The sequence below is a fragment of the Plecotus auritus genome, assembly GCF_963455305.1.
Source record: "Plecotus auritus genome assembly, chromosome: 12".
NCBI classification, from domain to species: Eukaryota; Metazoa; Chordata; class Mammalia; order Chiroptera; family Vespertilionidae; genus Plecotus; species Plecotus auritus.
Genome location: NC_137778.1, coordinates 20,283,836 through 20,297,299, shown reverse-complemented (window position 1 = coordinate 20,297,299; position 13,464 = coordinate 20,283,836). Strand labels below are relative to the sequence as shown.

Here is a 13,464-nt window from a genome sequence, read left to right as displayed (position 1 = left end):
GTTGTTCAGGCCACACTGAATGGAGCAACTGGACAGGAGCCAAAGCGATAGCCACGTTGGCAAAGAACTGGTTGGCAAAAGCACGTCGCCAGCATGAAAACCAGCAAAGAGTGGAGCATGGCAGCATTTCACTAGAACTGTCCAGGGGAGATGGCAATGAGTCCTTCCCAGGTGGAGATGGGCCTTCATTGCTTTGCTCTATTTAGTCCACACGTCTGGTACCCTACCTGGCTCACCAATCCCCCTTCTGATCCGTTCCTGACTTGCATGGAGATTTCTCACCAGGGACAAATGTGCAGATCAAAGTGCATTTTTAAAAATATATGTTTTTTATTGATTTCGGAGAGAGGAATGGAGAGGGAGAGAGGGATAGAAACATCAATGAGAAAGAATCATTGATTGGCTGCCTCCTGCACACCCCCTACTGAGGATCGAGTCTGCAACCCAGGCATGTGCCCTGACTGGAAATTGAACTATGACCTCCTGGTTTATAGGTCCACACTCAACCACTGTGCCACACTGGCTGGGCCAGAGTGCATTTTTTTTTACATTAGTCTCCTATAATTTTTTATACATCAGTCTTCTATAATTTTGATTCATATAAATCATTTCCCTCTGAGTCCAATTGGGAGCCATGATTGAGATTTTAGACCCATAGGCTAAAGGAGGACTAAAGCTCAATATGGCAAGATTCTCAAGGATCTTCTAACTTGGATTATTTCTTTTTTTTTTTTAAATATATTTTATTGATTTTTTACAGAGAGGAAGGAAGAGGGATAGAGAGTTAGAAACATTGATCAGCTGCCTCTTGCACACCCCCTACTGGGGATGTGCCCACAACCAAGTTACGTGCCCTTGACCGGAATCGAACGTGGGACCCTTCAGTCCACAGGCTGACGCTCTATCCACTGAGCCAAACCGGTTTTGGCTAACTTGGATTATTTCTGGGCACCCTATTGGCTTCACCTGGACTATATACTATATCCCTCTAAACGCCAACAGCTTTGAAAGTCTAAAAAGCTGACTAGGACCAAAGTTAGGGCTGGAGAAATGGAAAAGGAGAGAGAGGTTTCAGAAAGGCCTTGTTAATAACATAGATTTGAGTGGGGTGAAGAATAAAAAAAGTCAGGCATCAAAATGAAGTCCCCAAGTTTTAGGACTAGTGAATTGGCATGGAGGTAGAGATTGTTCTCACTGACAATACTATGAGGAATGTAAGGTTCATACAAGGTTGGCAAAGACTTTGTATAGGTTGCTTTTCTTCCCTTCTGTACTCATGGAATTGTCCCTAATGAGAGTGTGTTACAGAAAACTGGAGAAGAACAAAGCAATACTTAGAGAGATGGAGTTACATTTATTACACGCAGGTCCAGAGGAAAATGTCTCTCAAATTCTGGGCCCCAACATGGAGGAATTTTCCCTACTTATATGTTTTTACCTTCTTTGTCTCCCAAATATGGGGTGTTTCCAGCCCCCTTTGTAAGTTCTTAAAAAGCCCCTATGTGCTGGGGCCTTGAGACCTCAACCAAAGGCTTGGCCTGGTGCCAGTACTGATAATTTCCTCCGGGGAAGGTTTAATGGCCTCTCTGAAGTGGGAGTAGTCTTATTTTCCTTATTATTTAAGCAAGCAAGCATCTACAGAAGCCAAATAGCAGGGTTAAAATTTCGAACAGCAGTTTTTATATAAGATGGATGCTTCAAGTGGACTTTCTTTCCTTCTGAGAGTGGTCACTACCTTAGAATCTTTCTCAACCCAAAACATTCCAGGAACCACTCCAATAGGTCAGAGCTAGTACACGAGATGTCATTTTGGAACTGATAGGTTAACTGTTCATTGGTTAATTGTTGATAATAACCTTGGGCAAGTTACACAAATTCTTGACTTAAAAATTTAGTTGACCTTCTCTGATATCTAATGTTCAATAAGGACTACAATTAAATATGGAAAGTTATGTTCCCCAGGTGTGTTGTTTCTGACCATATTTTCTGCCTCATAAGTGAAGAGAGAAATCTGACGTAAACATAAACTTATCTGGCTAGAGAAGTCGCTTCCCAGGTAACCCCGGAGGAGGCCTTACTTGAACCCCACCCTTGGCTTTGATAGAATGTTTCCAAACTGCTGCCTAGTTCCTGTAAACTCACCAGTTACAGGATTTTCTTATTGTATGTGCTTGTTTCTTTTTACTTGGTTTGCCTTAACGTTGAACCCAATTTTCTTTTGCTACTTTCATTATTAGCTGACTGTTGAACAGCTTAAGACTCTTGGAGCCTTTTATTTAGCGGAACTTGGATTATTATCCTAAAAGCTGAGCCCCCACACTGTGTACTCCTGCCAGTATAGACCACAACCTCTCCTCCTTGGTCTAAGGAAGTTAACCCTCACAAGGAGATTATTGGAGAACGGAGTGGCTGAATCACTGGGCTCTAATTCAGTGGAGATATTGTGAAATTTGGGACATTTTTTCCTTTCGGTTAGCAACAACTACAGCCATTCTGACCACAGTAGCTTGAATGATGTGCCTACCTCAGAAGCGTATAAAGTTTATAGGCCAGCATCGTGTGTGGGTCTGCAGACTCTTGGGAAATCTACCTGAAAATGCCCTAAGAAGCACTGGGCATGAGAAAGCATCTTAATTTTAGGCATATCAAGTTCTGCCAATCTGGATTCGGTGATCCAAAGTTTTAAAATCCAAGTCTGGGGAGTGAGTGAGCGCTCTTAAGAAGTGCTGCTGTGGGCCAGGGGTTCCTGTAATAGTAAACTTAGGAATAGTAAACATGGGTTTGGAGAAAGGGCTAGAAGGCATTTAGGACTCAAGAGGGCACTCTCAATGAATGAATGTTTGATTCCTGTGACGTAAGATACCTTCTTTGCAGAATAAGAGATTCTCTTTACTAAAATAAAACTAATCAAGATAAATAAATAAAAGTAGACTTTCACAGGCAGTGTGAGTGCATTGTCAGAAAATGCTAATAATAGTAAAACTGAATACTGAAGTTGAAGTAAGTTCTGCTGAAAATCACAGCCTCGGGCACATGAAGGGTTTGATGTCAGTCAACCTTTTCTTCCTGGTATAGTAGGAAGAAAATTCTTTTTAATTCTTTTTTAAAGGGAAATAGGACAGAAGGAGAAGCATGCCAGGTTCCTAGCAGCTTGCAGATCCCAATCAATATAAGAACGGCTTTTATTCCCCCAAATACCTTCTATGTACTTAGCATAGATATAGGGTAAAGGTGATTGCCACACATACTTGCTCATCCTCACAGCAATGCTGAAAGGCAGATGTTCCCATTTCTGTTTCATTAATGAGAAAAAGGATGTTCCCAAGGTCACTGAGAAAGTAAATGGCAGAGCCAGGGTAGATCCAGGTCAGTCTGACTCCGAAGTCCTCATCTTCACTCTCTCTCAGTTTGCATTCAGATTATAGAGACCAGAGAGTGATGACATCTGAGGGTCAGGTCTAAGAAGAGACTAAAGTTCTAAAACTTAAGACAATATTGGCCGATAAAGAAAATGTCAGTAGACCTGCAGGAGCAAAAATAATATAATAATGGAAAAAAGTATATTCCTTTAAAACCTTCTAATGAATTAATCAATTATAGCAATTGTCACATAATTTGGAGAATAATAATCAAACTCTGCAGTGATTACCGATTAAAGATGAGCTCCGAAGTCCATGCATGACATTAGCTCGATCTATGAGAAGGCCATTCTGGCAGGGACTCCGCCTATTGAAGAGATGAAACATGCGATTGTAGATATTCTAACACTGAAGAGTCAAGAAAAAGTTAAACTTGGAGGAAATTTTGAGGAGGCTTGTCCAACCAAGGTACAAATCCAAGAAGCCAACATCGAAGAGTCAAGAAAACCGAAAATAGAAAATAGACATCATAGAAATGTGGGTATTTCAAGGTTGTGAAAAAGAGGAAGATGACAAAACAAAAGATCCAACTAACGTGGTAAAACCCTCAGTACAGAAACTAGGGAGGGTTGTTCATGAAACATAATGTGTCTACTACAGCATACTTGCAAAGTGTAGGAAGAAGGTGGCAGTTTGACGAAATGAATTCCACATTTAAAGAGCTGAAGTTTCTAACACCAGTTAGATGTTCTCAACCTCTTCAAAACAAGACTGCTAAGTTGCCAGATATGTTCAAAGACCATTATTCGTGTGCGTCTTCATTGGAACAGTTAACAGAGTTGGGAGGTGAAATGGATGGTTGTATAATGCTGTCCTAATGCATGCAGCTCTGAGCCAGATGTATTTGGAGACCAAAACCACAGCAGACAAATAAAGGAATGAGAGTGTTTTGGTTGTTTGTCGTGGTTTTTGTATGTAGGTCAGGAGTTGGCCACGTACCTAAGTATTCACTAACATTCCCATTAAGCAGGTGTTGTTTGTGTTCTGTGTGTCAGCAAGTTAAATCCCATATTGTCTATCTCAACAGACCAAGATTTTGTCTAAGGTAGGTGAATTTTGTCAAGTAGTTTACTATGTTCCTGGAATATAGTTAATAAATGTCATTTTAGTTTCAGTGGTATTTCTAAAACTTAAGCTTGCTTTGTAATATAAAAACTTACTGTTAAATCATGATACTGTAAACTGTTCTCCCCACACATATAAGTACTACCAAGAAAATTGTGTATGTTTTTGAAATGATACTTAAATAGCATATATTCTCTACCAGCTCTATAGTTTCAAATAAGTAATTGGTAATTGTAAGACATGAGATCATTTTAAAACTCTGTGTAATATGAATATGGTTGAAAATATAGTCTTTATGTTCGTATGTTCCATTTATAAAATCAAGCACCTATCTTCTATTTATTGTCTTCTCATGTGCTAGAGAGTAAGATTTTTTTTTTCATTTTTAAACTATGTGCCAAATCTGTATGCAATGAACTAAAAGAGCTACATTAAAAAAAATAAGCAATTTGTCACACTACAGAATCTTACTAGGCTGAAAATTTTTACAAACCTTGAACTTTTCTGAACTTGTCAACACCTAGTCAATCATAATTTTACACTGAGAAACCTAAATAATAATCATTCTTCCAGAGCTTTCCAAGTGAAACACAAATTTGTATCACACTTGTAATTTTCCAGTATTTCTTGAAAATTTCCTCCCAGACATTTTGATAGTTTTGTGGTCATAAAATAAATAGTAACGTTGATTCATTAAAAAAAATAAAAACTATAATTTACCAAAGCTGGTTCAAATATAAGCAATTGCTAGCCAATAAAAAAATAAATATCTAATAAAAAAATCTTCCTACAAAGAAAACTTTATCCTAGATGCTTCATTGGAAAGTTCTACCAAATATTCAAGTATGAAATAATTCCAATCCTACATAAACCATTTCAGAGAGTAATGTACAGACAGATGATGTGGGGAAAAGCATCCTAGGCAGGAACAGCAGGTGCAAAGGCACAGAAGTAGAGAAGAATACCATGAATTTGGGAAACAAGTGGTTGAGTACAGCTGCAGCTCAGGGACTTATTGGTGAGAAGCAGAAGATGGGCTGGGAAGTCAGGCAGGAGCAAATCGTTTAAAGCCATGCTGAGGACGAAGAGGGATTTTATTTTGTCCTATAAAAAATTAGTTTCCAATTAGAAGGTCAGATTAGATCTGCATTTACCTACAATGGGTCTCTGCTATTAGATGCTCCTGAGATACCACTTAATATTTATGCAGAGGAAAAAATGTATCTATAGAATAAGACAATACCAACATCAGCTGAAAACCTTTTGCAAATATTCCAGGAACAAAGAAGTTCCAAAAACCTCTACAAGTGCCTTTAAAGGGTATCTTAATCACAAGTCTCTCCAAGGACCTGTATAAGCCTGAACCTGGGATGGCAGATGTACTGAGCCGCATTCCTGGGCCTCTAACATGTATGATAGTAATAGCTAATGTTTATTAAGTACTCTGTGCCAGATACATTGCTAAGCACCTGACCTGTATTATCTCAACTAATCTTCATAATAATCCTGCACAGCAGGTGTTATCATCTATCTGCCTTTTACTGATGAGAAACAAGCCTGAAAGTGATTAAGTAACTTGCCCAAGGAAGGTCACCCTGCTAATAAGTGGCAGAGACAGAACTTGAACTTGAACTTGTGTCTCTCTGACTATAACACCCATGCTGTTAACTAATGTGCCGTGCTGCCCATGGCAGATAACACTAAGCGATTATTGCTCTTTTTTTTTTCATGAGCCCAGACTGAGCCTCCCAACTGCTTTGAGTATAGTTCTCTAGGAAGCCACCATATATAGATCAGACTTGGCACATGAGACAGGACTAACTTGTGCACTTGGCTTACCCCCTACTATCAGCCTCAGATTTGGATTCAGCTGTGTAAGCCTGAGCAACATCAAAAGCTGATTTGCCACGATAGATTGTATTCTAAACACCCTCACTTAGAGTTTGTGCGTTAGAAGACCTCTCTAGACTGTTCTTCCACGCTTACCCACACTGGCTAATTTGTTGGTGTGGAAAAACAAAGGGAAGAATTCAGGCTATTTGTAAGCTGTCCATATGAGTTTGCTGCCTATAAAGAATACCTTTGGTGAGAAAATTGCAGAGGTGATTCCAGAAAGAGAGTATGGCTTTACATTACATGTTCCACATATCTGGGTTATTTGAATGAATGTAGAAAATAGACGTATTGTTGATGACTTTGAGTTGATTTGGATTTTGGAAAAGATTAATGTATTCCTAGGTATATCCTATAAAACATTAAAGGCGCCTTGTCATCCCATACAACGTGGTAAGAAGTCAAGTATCCGTGTTTATTTTATAGAGTCCTTTCAGGCAGACAGCTCCACCTGTTGTTGTTTTTTCCCTTTCTCTCCAAACTCCTCAACGGCCATAAAATTGTCACCAAGTATTTACAATGCACAGATGGTGTGGTGGCTTGTGGAGATTCAGAATGAAGAATAATAGATAAGTCCAGGGCTGGGAGGAGGAGAGAGGTCTAACTGGACCAAGCAGGGGCTTTATCCCTTGTGAACAGAGGGAGAAACAGGAATGTATATCCGGTTTTGAGGCTGGTCCTAGAAGGGCAGCTGGGTGCATGGCCATTTCTGGCTCAGTGGTGGAGCAGGTCAAAGTCCAGGCACCTGTGGGTACCAGGCAGGCAGAAATCCATACTAGAAGATGTGCCAACATAGTCTACAAACCCAACTGGGGCTGAGAAGTGAGGGCCTGGGCCCGGTCCCATGAAGAATGATAACAAGAGTTAAGTTAGTCACTCACAGCTGTTCTCCCTAAAGGAGGAAATGACTAGGGAGAACCCAACAACAGTTAGCTCAGGTCAAAATCCCCATAATAAGGACTAGGACAATGTGTGGCAGGAGGAGTAGGGCGAGACAAGGAGAAATTTAAACCACTTAGGGATAACCTGGGCGTTCAGATCCTGACACCAGATTATAGGAAGGGTTGACAGTGAGACAAACTTTGGGACAACATGGGAACTCAGTTCCCACAGAATGTGGTGCAGTGGCTCTGATGCATCTCTCATCTCCTCTAGGATTTTCTCAGCACCAGAAAGATCTATGTGCGGTGACAGGGAAGGGAATTGACATATGACATAAACCTGCCAGCGTTGGGCTCATTTAATTCTCAAAATGCCTCAGAAACATTGAGATCTGCCCAAGATCACAACTAGTAAGTGATATGGCCAAGACCTGAATTCACGTACGACTCCAAAGCCTTGACTCTCTCTCTACCCCGTCAAGTGGCTTCTGGGAGGACCTAGCCACACCTGGAAGGAGAGAGACAAGTGACACTGAAGACCAGGCGAAGGGAACTGATTCTGTTATCATCTCCATGGTTTTCAACCCTGGCTATACATCAAACCTTCTGGGAAGGTTTAAAACACACACACACACACACACACACACACACACACACACACACACACCCCTCAGGGCCATTCCCAGAGATTCTGGCTTAATTCCTCTGTGATGGGGGCTGGGCATTGGTGTTTTTCTTTCAAAGCTCTCCTGGTGATTCTAAGGGGCAACAAGGACTGAGAACCTTTGACCTAGTCCTTTAAGGCTATTTAATGCACACCGGGCTGCTGGCCCACGAGCAAACCAAACACCCAGGGCTCAGCGCCTTCCTTGCCTGTTTCTATGTAACTTTCACTCTGTTCTTCTCCCTCTTGGCTCTTAGTTTCTGTGCTGCCTTGGGTGGAAACACCCAGTTCCTGCTCAGGCTGTGGAACTTGGCCCTTGCTCTCTGCTCTAGACATGCTAGATCCCTAGGAACTAGACACAAGCCAGGGTGCTGTGTCCTAGAAGTCAGTGGTACCGGGGTTCCGGGAATTCCACAGAGGAATGCAGCACATGGAGGGGAGCAGAGGGAAGGAGGTCAAGGAGAAACAGAATTAAACCCAGGGAGAACATTCAAGGGAGTGGTCATGGAAACAGAGGACTGAGGCAAGGAGAATTTAAGATAGAGATCTAAGAACAACAGCACAGAGAGGAGAGGGTTTATAGGTGAGGTCAGGAGGTGGAGACACTACCTGGAGATGCTGTTTACTAGAAGCCTGGGACCTTGGGCTGGGCGAGGTCCCCATGCGTCTGGCCTGGACCCAGCTGTTCGTTTACTTGCCTGAGCTCAAGGCACCTGTGTGCTGCTATCCTTGTGCTGCCTCCCCTTCACACAAAAGAATTGTGGGAAAGGACAGTGCAAGTGAATAAGGGACCCTGAAGCAATATTTTGGAGATTCACCAATGAGACTGTGGAGACCTCTTATCTCTCAACGTGTTCTTTCATGTTGCCTGAGACAGTGATCTTTGTAAACTGTTCATAAGAGTTACCTAGATCAGCTCCATCAGACCTTGCTGAGAACTTAGAAGACAAATATATACCTACTCTTTGCTTATTTTATCACAGAAACTGGTCTTTCCCCAGCAGCTGTGAGCTGGCCAAGGCTGGGGCTACCAAGGAGGGCTCAGGCTGGCAGTGTTCTTCCCACAGCCAGAGTTCAACTTGCTCCTCTGAGTTCACAGCTTCTTGCTGACTTCTGTTCCCAATGGTTCAGTCGCCTTTCATCCCCAGCCTTGTTTGAGCTAAAGTGACCCTTCCTTCCCTGGAGAGGCAAGGCTATGGAACAGCAGAAGTTCTTGAGAGGTATCTGTCCAGTCTTAACATCAGAGTCTTAAAATCACAGATTCCTGTACCTCAGGAGAGACTAAGAATCTCTGGGGGGTTGTGCCCCATTGATTTGGTGTATTTCTCATCCAAATGGACACCTGCCTCAATTAGCCTGAACAGAGGAGAATCTTGTATACTGAATTCACAGCCGCCTTTCACGTATACAAATGTTTTATGTGATCTCTGATTCAGGTGCAATTCTGATACATAGGAAGAATCATAGCTACGACTGGTATTTTGGGAGCCAACAGTCATTTGCCTTTCTACCTCCCAAATCATGGTGCACTTTTAAATATTAACCTCACAGTAGAAAAGTTATTTAAAACATTTAAAACTACCTACCCAGCTGCTGTGTCTGTCTCTATGATAGCACCTAACTGTGAGGCAGTAAAGAGTAAAGGGATGAACACTGCATTTGGAAACAGAAGGTCCCGACTTTGAGTCCATACCTTCTCCATTATTAGCTAGATAATCCTGGGCAAATGACATCACCCTTCTGACTTTCAAATTTATCATAATCATCATAGAACTAACATACGATGTTAAGCACTTCACCAATGTCATTGGCTTTAATGCTCCCAAACAACCTCCCACAGAAGAGAAAACTAGGTCTCAGGACGTCAGCCACTTTCGCCAAGTGCTCATAGAAAACCCTACCCTGGGTACTTCCCAGGGCTACTCTGGAGTTTGGGGGAGAGAATGATGCAACAGTGTACTATGTGTATGTTTCTCTCTCCAAAACTGTAAGTTACTATGGTCAAGACCCTACTTTATTTATCCTGCTGGTCCATTAGCCAACATATTAGTAGTTGTACCCAGCATATTAGTAGATGCTAGAAAACACTGGCTGAATGAAAATGAATATATGATTAAAAACAAGTTAACATTTCAATGAGGCCCTATATAAATGAAGGCACGCCTGATCAACCTACTGCATCAGTATGACAAGGGCCCCAGAGATACCTGTGCTTTCTATCCACTGTGGGCATTATGTATGAGAAGGTGGCTTATTGGGGGTTCTGTGTACATGAGGCCTCATTAGGCCTCCTGGGGAAAACAGTAAGCAGACCTCTGGAGAGTGTGTTTGGCCCTGTGAGTCAGCACAGCTCTGCAAGCTTTTAACTTGCCTGCCTGAACCCACACCATGCAGCAGGTCCGATAAGGGCCCTAACATCGTGCCTGTGCTTCTTTATAACCTCCTCCTGGAGCTCATCTGGCCTCCTCGGACCGGAGCCTGTGCTTCCTCTCCTTTCTTTGGTTCGTACTCTGCATCCTCGCCCTGACCGTGCCTCTCCGGTTCTGACCTTGGCTGTCCTCCTGTTTTGCAATGAGCATTGTACCCTTCAGACTGCATCTGTGGCTGCCACTGTGGACAAACTCCCTTCTCACTCAAGCTTGGCCGCCACGTCCATAGCCCATAAGACTGATTTTCCCACTATGCTTGGCTAGGCTCCATGGATCGGAATCCCAACAATCAGACATCAAAACCAGACAAAGGCATTATTTTTTTTGGGGGGGGGTTGTTTTTCTATAGGCTTTTATTTTTATTTATTTATTTTTTAAATTCTTTATTGTTGAAATTATTACATATGCTCCCTTCCCCCACATTTATCATAATCATCATAGAACATCAAAGGCAAATGACTGTTGGCTCCCATTGTCCCCTCCCAGCCTGCCCCTGCCCCCATACCATCCTTCACCCCCTATTGTCTGTGTCCACTGGTTATGCTTATATGCATACAAGTTCTTTGGTTGATCTCTTACCCTCCCACCCTCAGGCAAAGGCATTTTAAATAAGCCAGAGAAAGACAAGTATCACATGATCTCACTCATATGTGGAATCTAATGAACAAAATAGATCCAGAGACATAGAAGCATGGAACAGACTGTCGAATCTCAGAGGGAAGGCAGCGTTGTGGGGGTGGGAAGATATTAAATAAGGAACCTGTATATGTGTGTGTGTATATAAACATATATATACATACATATACACTGAGTGACCAGATTATTATGATCTCTGAATGCATAATAATCTGGCCACTCAGTATATATCCTATATAATAAAAGGCTAATATGCAAATTTTCCCCTTGACCAGGAGTTCGACCAGCAGGCAGGCCGGCCAACGGCCCATGTCCCCTCCCCCTGGCCAGGCTGGCCGGACCCCACCCATGCACGAATTCATGCACTGAGCCTCTAAAATACACACACACACACACACACACACACACACACACATTGAGTGGCCAGATTATTATGCATTCAGAGATCATAATAATCTGGTCACCCAGTGTATATCCCATGGACACAGACAATAAGGTGGTGAAGGCCTGGGGCGGGAGGTGGGGGCGCAGGCTAGAAAGGGTCAATGGGGGAAAAGAGGACATATGTAATACTTTTAACAGTAAAGATTAAAACAATAAAAAAGCAAAGGCTCTCACCTGCGTTCTCAGGGAGGGCCCCCAGGTGGGCCCGGAACTCACCCTGTGGCTGGGCAGAGTTGCTGTCCTCGGTCTCAGTGCCTGGACATGAACACTGATGGAGGGGACACGTGAGGATGGGATACAACATTGTGCCACTAAAACAGAGTAAAACCAAACTACCAGAAACATGTCCCAAAGCTTTGGGGAAGAGGGAAAGAAGGAACCTTTAGAAACTGAAAAAGATTCAAAAGAAAAAGTTGGCCCACTGGCACAAGAACACGGGAGGCGACTTAGTGAGGACGAAGCAGCAGAGAACTGACAAAGGCTATGGAAAGAGTGACAACAACGTGGAGATACACGGCAGAGCAAAAGGCCAGGCGGCCTCACAAAGCAGGGTTAGGTGGCATTAACGTGGCTGCTAATTACAGAGAGTCCCAGCCTGGTCAGCAGAGAATAGCAGTCACAGCCACCAGGTGGCGCTAGAGTAGAGGCTGCGGGAGAATTTTAGCGGTGGCTCAGCAGGTGGGAGGGGCTCTGGGGGAAAAGGTGAATTTGAGGGGCTGCGGGTCCCTGGGTGAAAGCTCAGAGGTGTTGGCATGAACACATACTTTGGTCCTCACACCTCTCAATGGCCTTGCCCTGGCTGGAAACTAAAGGGGCACATACTATAGTGGTTTTCTAGTGACAAAATTCCCAGCTGGGCCCTAGCGAACATTTCAAAAGGCACTGATGGGATATGAGGCAACTCTACGTGTCAGTAACCTGGGGGAATTGCTTCCCATTTTCCACTTCAGTGAGAATTCCACACTGTGACCCCAAACTCTAAATATGTAAGAAGAGCCTGGCATAGTGCTCACCCGGCCCCAGTAAATGCCCAAGAATCGTTGTTCTCTCTCCTCCAGAAGCCCATGTGTCCATCTGCCTCCAGCCTCACACATACCTGGCTGATCTGTGCCCCTAAGAGCTGAAGTGCTTTTGGCCCCATAAACCCCGCAGCCACTCTGGCCAGAGACCCTTTTGTCCCAGAGCCTTTGTTGCTGCAGACTTCTCACTGCGAGGCCTAGGCTGCTGCCAGGGGCCACCCCAGGAGCTGGGCTCTCAGCTCGCAAACAGGGCATTATCCTCAGTCCTTCCTCTGCCCCTTCCCTGGCCCAGTTGCCCCAGCCCCACACCCTGCCTCCAGCCGCATGCCATATACACTCTCACCCCTCGGACCCCCCTTCTCCAGCCATGTGTTTCTAGTCTGCCGGGGAACAGTCACCAGGCTCGCTGGGTTTTCCGGCCTGGCCTAATCCGCACGCCTCTGGGCCTGGGCGTCCCAGGGTGTGTAACCCAGAGGCTTGCACGGAGGTGATCAGATTGCAGGGAACAGTATGTTTTCCTCCCGGCCTCTGTTTTCTTCAAGGGCCAGGGCTGGCCAGCTGAACTGTCTTCCCCTTTCCACTGCTCACCCTCCCTCACACGTGGTCTGCCTTCAGCGGGGTGCACAGCTGGCTCGGAGAAGGGCCTGCAGGCAGGGGAGACAAGACTGTGGCTGCATCCAGAAGCGTGGAGGAAGAAAGCTGGGCGGAATTTGTGATTTGTGCGGACTAGTTCTGGCCAGATCTCTTTTGAAATGTTTTGTTCTTGCTTCGTTGCTGCTGATCTTCGGCCCCCTCCCCCTCTTTCTCCATGCTGAGCTGTCATTTCTTAATCCAGCCAGCCCTGTGTGACCTCCTGGTTCCTTTAGGCAGTAAACACCCTGTTTCCCAGGCCACTATTGCTCCCTTTTCTAGCTCTCTTACAAAATGCAATTTAAAAAGAAAATTACACAAGTGGTAATGTCCATGATAAGGACAGGGTTGAAATGTTTAGAAGAATAATTAAATCCAATGTTT

The 13,464-nt window shown here is 43.8% G+C and overlaps 1 long non-coding RNA gene across 1 annotated transcript; it reads right to left on the bottom strand.

The window, feature by feature from the left end:
• Positions 1-1,332: 1,332 nt before the first annotated feature.
• On the bottom strand, positions 1,333-12,035 carry LOC308237341. The gene is made up of 3 exons (XR_013959415.1): positions 11,606-12,035; positions 3,650-3,726; positions 1,333-3,523 (listed from the first exon to the last, which is right to left on the bottom strand). It is a non-coding gene; the product is annotated as an uncharacterized lncRNA (long non-coding RNA).
• Between the last annotated feature and the right edge of the window lie 1,429 nt (positions 12,036-13,464).